Consider the following 12190-nt stretch of genomic DNA (forward strand, 5'->3'; position numbering starts at 1 on the left):
CAGACGGACACAATACGAATAGGCAGTGCACAGAGGATTTAGAAAGTAAAGAAATCAATATTTTTATTTCCAATAGAGTAAAAAGAGAAACCTGTCAAAACAACACATTTTGTGATAGTTGGCTCATCACAACTCCGTATGGCGTTGATGTTGTTTGTGGTGCCCCCAAGTGGCTAAGAAGTTAGCTATAAACTGTAATGGATTTTATTTCATGTGCTCTACAGCTTCTTTTGAAGGTCAGAGGTGATTCAAGTGTAATACTGGAGGTATAAATATTACATCAAAATATGTGTTTTTTTCTAACATGGCAGACCAAAATGTGTTCATATTAAGGGCCTATTGGTGGTTTGTAAATTATTAGTAAAAATGTTAAGGGCTGAATTAACAGGCAACTTGTAATGTTTTCTTCTCATCCTCTTCTGTAGGAGAAGAAATCATCTCAACATGTCTATCACTGTCTGTTGTAAGAAACACGCAACACGTGTATTATTGAATATTATCTGTGGTTCTATTTCTGGTTCCTATAAAAAAAGACTTAATTTTCTGTTACTTAATGGCTTAATGACATTTAGGTGTTAAAGGCTTTAACTCTGCCCTTTTCCTGATATGTTGTTCTACTCAAACTGTATGATCGAAATGAGGAGCCTCACAGAACAAGCAGCTTAATTTAAGTGTGTGAAACATGCCATCACCCTGAGTGACTGTAGTCACTGCCAGAGTTGCAGACTTGTCATTTCACCACGTTACGTTGCAAGGCAAATTTGGGAGTCATACAGTATGTCAAAGGATGGAAAGTGGCACTCCTCCCTCTTTCTCTCTCTCATCTCTTCCCACTGCCTTTAGGCTGGCTGATCCATCTGTCAGCCCCATGCGCGAGAGCCATGCAAACCCCCAACAGAGGCAGAATGGATAAATGTTGTCACGTCCCTGCTTGTCCTGATCTCACAGAGGAAAAGAGAGCAGAGGGTCCAGCAGGCCGGTGTGAGAAACACCCGCTATCACACGTGGATTGTTTGGGGTTTGGGTGTCAAAGTACTCTGAGACACGGCATCCTGTCACAGAAAGGAGGAGGGGGGAAAGGTGAAGCGAGCAGGGTGATTGAGAGTCAGTCTTCGGAGTTGTTGATTTGCTGCTGAATGACAAATGGACGGCAGAGTTTCAGTCCTGAGAGGACAAACAGGCTCTGCGGTTGACGGTTGTTCATATGTAACTTCACCATCAAACAAAAGGCTGCTTGTCACTGAGACTACAGTATATTTCTGTGGATAATGCCAACAGGATTGTGCACGTGTGAAAACAAAGTCACACGCGCAGGCTCACTCCGCCTCGGGCAGGCAGAGGCTATAAATCAAACAAATAGCATCACAGCCTGGCGAAGGAAGCATTCCAACAGATAAAATGCTCTCCCACACAACAAAGCCACACTCACTGCGTAATTAATTGCAACAAATTACCTCTTCCTCTCCCTGTCGGCCCCCACCTCGCCTCTTTTACGGCACTGACAAGCGCACTACACGCTCCTGCGCGCCCAAGTATGGGGATGTCTATGCGCACGCAGCGCACACTCCAGTGCGCATCATCCTGGCACCGGTGGATATACACACAGATACACACACACGCACACACACACTCGGCCTGCACCCTTCATAAGTGCTTTAATGTGGCTTATTGCAGTGTGCGGTCCCCTTAGCCGTGGAAATATTCGCTTGACGGATGTGCTTTGTCGCCGGCGCTCCCCGGCGGAGGGCGGCTGTCAGGGAGGAGATGATAACATTAACAGGGAGGCAAGGCGATGACAAATGCCTGTTATCAGCGAACGAGGCCGGTGACAAATCGAACGGCAGAGCCCAGGCAGCCCCGGCGCGGCGTAATAAAAAAGAAGATGGATGGCACACCCAGGCAGGGCCCGCGTTAATGCGATTTCCACTGCTCTCCCTGACTCCCAATTAAGGCTTGAGGGGGGAGGGAGGGGAGGGGGAGGTAGAGAGATGTGGCGTGCAGGAGAGAAGAGAGGAGATAGTGATTGTGTGTGTCTTGCTTAGGAGCGAGTAAGAGGAAGGAGGGGAGCAAAGACTGAAATGGACATGAACAGGCGAGGGGGAAAGGGGGAGGAAATGTGAGGTAGATGAATATGAAGAGGATTGAAGTCAATGCGGATGAAGAGAGTGGCAGAAATAAAGTGGAAGAACAAGAACATGCAGCTTTAATTGTCTGCAGAGGCCATCTGCTTCCTCCCCCCCTCCTCCCCTCTTTCACTCACATCTCAATCAGGGCCTTGTCTTCGAGGTTTAAGAAGTTATTAGTCTCTGCGGCAAGGCTCCATAAGAGCTCCCATATCTTTTCCTCTTTACCTTTAGATAATGAAACATATGAGTAGATTATTGCTTAGACAGATTGAAGCTCCTGGATAAGCAGTATCAGGTCCATCATGCTCCTGCGGATCACAATCGCTCAGGATTCAAAGCCCCCTAAATCAGCTCTTATAAAAACAGAGCTGACAGACAGACTATGGCTCACAGGCACACAGAGTGATAGAGATGAGCTACAATCTGTCCAGGTTGACTGTTCACACCCATCCTGTCCAAGGACCCAGATGTTATCTCTTTGCTAAAAGGATCAGCGCGGGATGCTGAGAAATTGCCTCTGGATGAGGGGGGCATCTGTGCCCGAATACCCATGGGCTGCTGTTTTGTCACCCTGACAGTGTTTTATAAAAGGCTGAGGAAGCTCAGAAGGCTGCAGAAGCGGAGGGCCATATATCTCCAGCTATTACATCCAGGCTAGGAGGACAGGGTTGAAATGACAATGAAATATAGCTCCGGCTCAGAGGGAGAAAAAGAACAGGGTCTAAAGAGGGACGGCTGAGTCTCCTCGGCAGCCTGCAGGGGCTGTGCTCCAAATCAGAGACAGATGCACTGCAGTCCCAGACACTAACCCTGTGCTATACTGCATGCACACAGAGGTGAAGAGGAGAAGATATGTGGTTCTGGGAGAGGAGTCCTCAGAGAGTACTCTGCCTCTGCCTCTGCTGGTATTAGTCTAAAAGAACAAGGAGAAATTAGAGCCCTGCAGGAGGAAAGGGGAAGGGGGGGGGGGCTGAATGTCCAAACTCGGCAAGGACCCCTGCATCATTAAGTTGTCAAGTGGACGGGAGGCCCCAGAATATGACTTGGAGTTATTGCCAAGGCCGAGGCTGATGATATAAGAATTACAGTACATGGATCATAGCTGGATCGATAGGTAGACAAAGTCATTATGGAGGGGCTAGAGTTCAATGCCTCCCCGGGGCTGCGAGCGGACAGAGGGCTTAAATTTATCGCCATGGCGATGTGTAACACACACAACACACAGGTGGGAAGCTGTGTGGTTATAGTTTGCTTGTTGCTCTTTTTCCAACACTTTGTTCCAGCTGTATTGATCGTTGAAGTCATCAGTGAGCGCAGAAATGGATCTCTGCATGTGAGTCTCGACTTGGCATTTGTTTGTCACGCATCCCGTGAAGGATGTCTGCCTTCATGTGTGTTTACAGGTAAGCTAAATGTCTCTGTGAATGCTCATCACTCAGCCGAGAACATTTGTCCTTCTTTGCTCTCCGTCGCTGCAGCAGAGGGATGGGGAGCACGAGCAGGGCAGCATCGATCCTCTCTGTGCCGAGAGAAATTAGGCATGAAATTAAAGCTCCCATCAAAGGCCAGGGCCGGCACTGTCACCTGATCCAGCACTATTTATACTCCCAGGAGGTGATGATGATGATGTCTCCATCACACTGATGATAAAAGGACAGAGAGAGAGAGAGAGAGAGAGAGAGAGAGACAGTGGAGGAGAAAGAGAGAGAGAGTCTCTTCACCTCCATCCACAGTGCCACTGACCTGTCATCATTTATACTGCCAGGGCCCAAGTGCAAGGTTAGCGCCAGCCTGAGCCCCCATAAATCACTGCTCTGCTGGACGGAGAGAGGCCGGGGTCAACGCCTCTCGCAGCCAAGCTCTGCTGATGAGAGAGTATTTATAGATCAGGAAGGAGAGAGGGAGAGAGGAAGGAGAGGGAGGAAGAGGAAGCTTGTGTGTCTAAGTGGCGTATGAAGAAGTGCACTCACTCAAACACAGATTTAAAGGGAAAATGTGTCTAAAGGTGACCAAATCTAAATGTACTCTGGTGTTGATTGCCAGTCAGGACTTGGACCTTCATGCAAGGGGAGCCCACAAAGATAATAGAGAATACCTTTGTACATGGTCCAGAGTTTTGTAAGCCCCTGCTGCAGGTTATAATTATACAGACTGAAGAAAACATGGATGTAATCTCGCCCACTGGTTTCTGAAGAAGGGTTTTAAAGGTTTAGAGGTCGCACTTATTTGAAATGCCATCTCTGAAAAACATTCAGTCAACTCATCAGCAGACCAATAGAGGGAGCTGAAGCCGGCTTTCAGCCTCCTGGCAAAAAGCTACATTGCGCCTGCCTGTCAGTCAGATCAGCCATGCCCCTAATTCTGTATAACTTTTATGTTTATGAGCTATCCAGACCAGATTCAGACCACATGTTTGTTTCTGCTGTATGAATTGGACATTTAACATGGGTGTTAATGGGGTAGCCTCAAGTGGACATCCTCAAGGAACTGGAGTTTTTTGCACTTGCACATTTGTTTCATTTTGGGGCTGCAGCTGAAATCATTAGCTGTTTATCTTAAGTAATGGTAAAATTAGCATAGAAATAGTATAACCAAAGTCCTAAAATGTTGAATATGTATAAGGAGTCAATAAGCGGAATCTGGCTATAGAAGGCTCAGCATAGAAAGAAATGGTCTATTAGGAGACAAGACTCACCCTTAATGTAAAATGATGTGGAGTCAGAGCTACAATTTGTAAACTGCAGACCCTAAACATAAATATATTTGACCAACAACATAAAAATACATTCTGAATATGAAATCATAGCACACATGGGGTCATTCTCATTTTTACTCGGAATAAAGCAAAATAGAGTCTCTTGTCATATCAGCGGACAGCCAGTCGAACCTGAGAAACACACACGCACGCACGCACACACACGCACGCACACACACACACACACACACACACACACACACACACACACACACACACACACACAAAACACATGAACACTAGCTTATACAAATACATACGCAGACCCACTCATGAACACAACATGAACGTTTAAAAAACACACAGGTAGGACCATAAATTGTGTCTTTCACACAAAGACACACTGACATAAACACACCTACACATGGTGTAGCTGTGGCTCAGTGGTAGAGCCAGTTGTCTCTCAACCGGAGGGTTTGGGGTTTGATCCCCAGCTCCCGCAGCTACATGTCTGATGTGTCTTTTGCTCCAACTGCTTCATCAGCGTTGTTAAATGTGTCTTAATGGATTGGTTAATACTGATGGACACTTTACATAGCAGCCTCTGCCATCAGTATGTCAATGTGTAGGTGTGACCTGTTGTGTAAAAGTGCTTTGAGTAGTCAGAAGACTAGAAAAGCTCTATACCAGCTCAATCCATTTACTATATCCCATTACATAAAGAAAAACATACTAAAACATCCTGAAAAAACACACCAACAGAAGAGTATCGTTAACCTTTTCTTTTTTCTTCTATTCTTTCATGTGCTATTCACTTGAGGCTTTGGGACTTTTTTCTCTAGTACATCTCTGCCAACAAACCACATAAGGATATAACTGAATTGAACTCAGTGCTGCTGAAGTCACAGAGTTGTGAGAAACTTAACAGACAGTAGGGGGAGCCCATTAACCACACATCACACCTCGTATGTTGAGGCATCATATTTGTAAGATATGCACATATAGGTGTTTTATGTAGTTTTGGTTTATATCAACCTTATTTACAAACCTGTCTTGTATTTGACATTATTTTGTTTGACAGAATCGATTGTAAAGTTTAATGTAAAATTTATTGATTCGTGTTGAATTTCTTTCTAAGGAAAATGTACATTGAAAACATAATCCCATTGGCCTTCGTCCAAATGGGATGGTTTGTGTGGACTGTAGTGCTTAATTATGTTTTCAATGTACATTTTATATTCCTGTTAATGTTTTTTTTTAATGTGGCTCTCAGGTACAACTAATGGGGATACTAACAAAACATCAAATAAACAAGTATGTTTGGTTGGACTTTGCTTCATACTGATACATCTTGACTTCTAGCAGAATGTATTTTAATCTTTGCATTAACAACAATCATCTAAAACAAGAGAGCCAACCTGCAGGTCACTGACACACCAAAGTGATTAGAAAATCAAAATGTCTCTGTCAGATTCATAGTTTTGGATTCTAAACTTGTATATTATCCTGTCTCAGTCTGCAGTATGCAGTCCCTGCCAAGCACAGTGTGTTGACAGCCGTACAGCAGGCCTTCATGGTGCTGTAATGACCACTGGTCGAGGATCGTCCCAGGTAAACACTGGTTATGGTGAACCGCAAGATGACTGGTTGTCTGTCAGCCTCACTGTTGTCTCTGGGTTTGGTGCTCAGCGGCCTCCTCTCCAGCAAAAATAAGCTGTGTTACCGCACCAGATTTTGAAGAAAGAGTCACCTAAGAAGAGGTTTTTCAGGATCACAGCTGAGCATGTGTGGTGTGATGAGATTTTCAATGTTGATTTGAAATCTTTGCACATAATGAATCACCTATAATCTGCATTGACTCTGAAAACAAGGCCGCAAGTTTCACATGCTGATGTCAGTATTGTGAGTGTGTGTGTGTGTGTGTGTGTGTGTGTGTGTGTGTGCGTGTCAGTGTGTGAGTGTGTGTGTGTGTGTGTGTGTGCGTGTGTGTGTGAGTGTGTGTGTGTGTGTGTGTGTGTGTGTGTGTGTGTGTGTGTGTGTGTGTGTGTGTGAACGCGGCAGCAGTAGTCTGTAGATCTGAAAAGCAGGCTTGTGATTGGTTCAAATCCAAACTGGCTGGGATTGAGGAAAAGGGGCTGTAAAGTTACATTTACTGAGATAACCCTAAATTTGATTATTTCCTCTTAAGTAATTCACTGTTTTGTTAATACAATTTTTACTCATTTTGTTGTATTATGTTTTCTGTTCTTGTTTTCACTGGTCTTAAGATTTGAAAAGATATCCCTCCTGCTTCACATGAGTTCCATTTATTTTACTGCTGAAGAAACTAAACAATTCAATTTTACATAGTTACATAAAACTTTTGATTTTGAGTATAAATGAGGTGTTCTTTTTAAAGAATTTAAAATGTGTTCTCACCATAACATTGATACAAAGCCCTCTGTGCAGGATTATATTTGAATTTAAAAATCCATGATCATTTTGTAGAGTCTAGTGCTGAAACAATATATTTGTTGGTGATTTTTTTTTCTTTTTCTGCTGGTTAAAGTTTTGAAAATGTGATGGAAACTTGGATCTTTAAATGTATTACTTTTGGATTCTGTCATCATCTTGGGGCTCTGGAAACTGTCTTGGGTATTTACATAAATAATAATTATTTTTAAATGAATAATAAAGAGATTGACTAAGAAGCCATACATGACCAGATTAACTTTCACGACGAGATCAACTTTACATTTAATCCTGGAATTGAGAGCTTTTTACTCACAAAGAAGTGTTACTATTCATTGATATTTGAAAAAGTTGCAGTCATTTTACACAGCTTACCCTGACTAAATAGAAGGACTAAATCAATTAGTAAATATTAAAAATCAACAGTCCAATCCTTATTTAAGTTGGATTAAAAAAAAGTGGATTTATCTCTGAAGTCTTTTGAGGCAAAGAAAAATCACAGCTGATGAACTTCTTGGCACCCTAATTCTGTTCTTTCAAAATCACAAGACAACCCTCCACCCACTAAAGTCTCCCCACCCAAACTGCCCCCTCAGGACATGAAGGTCGGCGTGGCAGATAGGAGTGTTTGATCGAGAAGCACCACCCTTCCCCTCGGCTCACTGACAGCTCCTGTCGAGTAACCAGCAGGGCTCGTATCAAATGGATCAACCCTTTCCCCTCTCTCCACCAACACCAACACCACCAGCCCCCCACTTAAAAGGAGAACTGTCACTAACTGCCACTGTCACATAGCAGTCAGGTGCTTTCAACACACTGATAATGTGTCGAGGAATTTCAACAGGACTGATATCCAAACTGTAAGGGGGGGAATGCATGTATGTGAGGAGAGCTGTAAGTGCTGTATGCCCTTTCTCCTGACCTCAAACATTACGTTTTTGGTTGCATGTTTTGAAAGATTCGTCCAAATTTCTCAGATTTTCTCAGTATAAAAGTACCCTGAAATTTGCAAGTCTGGACCAAAGCCTGCAAAAAATCCAGTTGAGATGAGTTATGAGGCTGGAAACTTACACTTTGTGTTTTTTTTTCAGGGACTCCTTGTTAAAGGAGACCTGCTACTCTTCGCATTTCACCAAAGGGGAGGCACTCCTCAGTGACCCACATCACAGATGTTGGAGGTAGACGAGACCTTTGTGAGAAGTCTAAGGAAGATGGTGTTTGTGTGTCCTAAAGCCGCCATGAGGACCACATTCTTATGGTCTTAACACGTTGACGACTGTGTCCTTAAACTGAGACGCAGAAAAGAAGTCTACAGGCTCACACACTTGGTGTGTTTGTGTGTCTTAGAGGTGGGGGGTTTAAATGGGTGACAAGGAGATAGTGTCGCTGATTGACACGTGAAGAGCGACTTAAAAAAAATGCTCCCCTTAGGAATGCGACAATCTCCCAGCGTCCCATGTTGCTCTGCGTCGGACTGTGAATTGTTAAAAGCATTCCTAGCAATTGGGGTGAGGGTGAAAAGAGGGTGAAAGGAGACTGTCTGGTGCTAAAAGAAGAGTTTGTCTAGTTCCAATGAGGATGAACTGTATCCTGACAAGCCTTTAACTTAATTGCAGAAACACAGATCAAGATTGAAAACAACAAAGGGTTGTATTTTATGCACATTTTTCATCTTAGCTTCCACTAGCATAGCATCCCTTCTCTTTAAAAGTAAGTCAACCACACATTGTACAAAGGACATGGGTTCAAAAGAGGCTTGGTGGTCCCTGAGCTCCCCCCACCCCACCGCCCTGAACCCACCCAGTGAGGCTAGCGTGGAGGTGCTGGTCATGCTATGAGGAAAGGTCCTTTTGGGGCAGCAGGTTAAATCGAGCACACGACAGTGAGCAAAGGCCCCAGCTTACAGGGTCTAATTGGTTCCACAGGTTACAGACTTCAGAGGAAAGAGAGCAGGAAAGAAGAAGAGGATGGTAAGCGAGGGAGGAAAGGGGGGAGTAACAGCAGGGAGCAAGAGACAGATACATGGTACTAGGAAGAGAGAGAGAGGGGGATGGAGGGGGGTATATGAAGGAGTGCAGCACAGAGGGCAAAGCAAACATAAAACCCAATATATAGAAAGAGATCAAAAGTGGATGGATGGATGGATGGCTAGATAGATAGATACAAATTGGGATAGAGGGAGGAACAACCAAAGAGAGATGGAGACAGTGAGACAGAAAGACAGACAGACAGCCTGGGTAACAGTAGTGTCTGTGGGTCAGAAAGCCTACTTTTTCTGAGCTGGGAACAGCAGAGGCGGAAAGCCAAAGACACACTCGTTGGAACAGCCCAGGGGCAGAGTTGGTCAGGGTGATGGATACTTGAAGGACAAACATCACAGCGCAGTCTCTATCTCCTGGTTCTGATGTTCTATCTGTTAGATTTGGGAACGAAAACCATTGGACAGACTGACAGTGACCCTGAGGATAAGATTTAGGATAAGAAACCCAGAATTCTCTCCAAAACACTGATGTAAACTGGGGCCCTTGTTCAGAGACCACATTGGTGGCAAGACCATGGAGCCAGATAATGTGGTTGAGAACTGGTTAGCCATCACCTTGGCAGATGGAAGCTTGTACTGTACAAGAGCACAAAGTGGGCCATCTTACTGAACTGGTCTACCAGCATCAGGATTTAAGTTTAGCCATTAGACGGTGGCAGTCTGGTTAGAAAGTCAAAAGGGATGGGGCCAGGGAAAATTGGGAACCGCCAGAGGTTGCAGGAGACCAAAAGGAGCGCAGTGGGTTGGCTTGAGCCGGCTGCAGAGAGAACAAGCCTCAGCCAACTCTTGGGTATCCTCCTACAGGTTGAAACCAGAACCAGGTTCAATGAACATGGCAACGGTATGGAATCTGTCAGCCAGAAGCATCCAGCCATCGCAGAGAGGTGTGGAACGATGATAATCTGCAACTGTCTTTCTCCTGACTCAGACCCATGAACCCAATTTAGATTACCCATTCACGACAGACAAGGATTAAACATTCAACCAAACAATTTGTGTATTATACAGAAGGAACTAATTGTTTGTACGCTCCACCTCCACAGGGAGGTCAGAAATCAGTGGATCAGAAACTGAGTGGCATCCTTACAGCTGATACTATCTCAGTAGGGCAACAAAATGCGATCATTTTGTCAAGCTTAAACATGTCTTTAGTAAAGATTACATTGTCTTATAATACAAATATCGAAATCGACTTGGTTTTGGATTTTTTTTTGCAAATCTTCAAAACACCTGTTGGTTTCTCTATGATAAAGGGGGAGTGTTTATGTGTAGTGTGAAGAAATTGCAGAAAAGTGTTATTCTACCATGTCTGTTAGTTTTTAGGCTTTGTGACATTGGACAATCTAGCGTTTCAATTTACAATGCTCAAAGCCTAAAAGCTACAATACAACTGAGAAGTAAAATCTGGAACTATTCAGCACACGAAGGAGTGACTTTGTGAGTCCTCTGAGTATTTATTTCTTTTTATACCCCTACGAGCATAGGTCTGTATTATTGGTAGTTATGGAGCAGAAAATGGTATTCCCAGAAAAATCACCCTGGGTGCTGTCACACCGCAGGAAATCTTACAAGTCATTTAATCTAGTTAGGACTCTTAAAATATTATTTTTCTTTAAATAAAGGAAGGGTGAAAAAAAATTACCATGGGGAAAAGTTTTTTAACATACATAATTTCTACAGATAGAAAAACTTGACAGTTCTATAAGGGCTTCACTGGGCGGCCTAGTGAAACCTGTTCTTACCTATTATTTATTATTTCTGCACATTGTCTGAGATGTCCAATATAAGCAAGGACTAAGTGTTGTTTATACTCTACAGATAAATATGATTTCTTGGTGATGATACACTTTTTATTTCATCAAAGACACCTTCATCTTCATGCATATTTCTTTATGGAACAGCTCCAGTTTTACATCTCCATGATATCTGTCCTGGGCTGTCTAGACCAAAGTAATAACACATATAAATTCCTGTAGTGACTGGCATTCCCATTTCATGTAAAGCGATCTGCTGCGTGCTTGCCAGAACTGAGTGAACAAGATCTCACCAATCCTTGTGACACTATTCCTATTATGTAATTTCATTGAAGAAGTTTCTAAATTTTAAGATTAAATCCCTGTGCTTTTGTACATGATAAGGTCAACATGGACTGGAAACGACTGGTTTTATCCAAACTTAAAGCTCCTCATTACCTGGAGTTGTCCCGTTAAACTCCCTATATCACCAGACTACCATTTTAAATATCTTATTTCACACTTTTTTGTCTTTGAAGTTATGGATTTTCCTTGCATGCACATCTTAAGCTGTTAGCCTACACCTGCAGTCAAATAATGACATGAGTAATCTTTAAAGCTCTGGATTTATTGAAAAGTATGTGCTACAGATGGTAAATGGTGTAGTCAGAGATTTGTAGTGACTGAGTCCATATCTTGTAAATTTAAGCCTGTACCATATCTTTTGAAATAATAAAGAACAGGAAATAATGTCAATCTGGTGGCTGAACTATGTGCCAGGACTTAAAACATGTTATTGGATTCTATCCTGACACACTTATGGAGCCGAGACCCACCGAGCAAATCAGCTAAGTAATACAAGTGACACTGACACTGAGTTGGATAGCGAATCAATTGGCTAACCACTGGGACCGTTAGCTTTAAAATGAACTGGGTTGTGCAATGAAAGATTGCATGAAATTTGGCCCTTCTGTTTTTTTATTCCTATACCTACTACAGCCCATTGTGCTGCAGGGTCATTAAATGAATAACTGTAGAAAGTCTATTAAAAACCGTGCAGCCACACCCAGCAGGTTGAAGGTTAGTTTAGAAAACAGATTGGAAATAGAGTGACAAAATCTGACAAACAGGACTTCTGGAGGTG

The sequence above is a fragment of the Labrus mixtus genome, chromosome 2 (genome assembly GCF_963584025.1).
Source record: "Labrus mixtus chromosome 2, fLabMix1.1, whole genome shotgun sequence".
NCBI classification, from domain to species: Eukaryota; Metazoa; Chordata; class Actinopteri; order Labriformes; family Labridae; genus Labrus; species Labrus mixtus.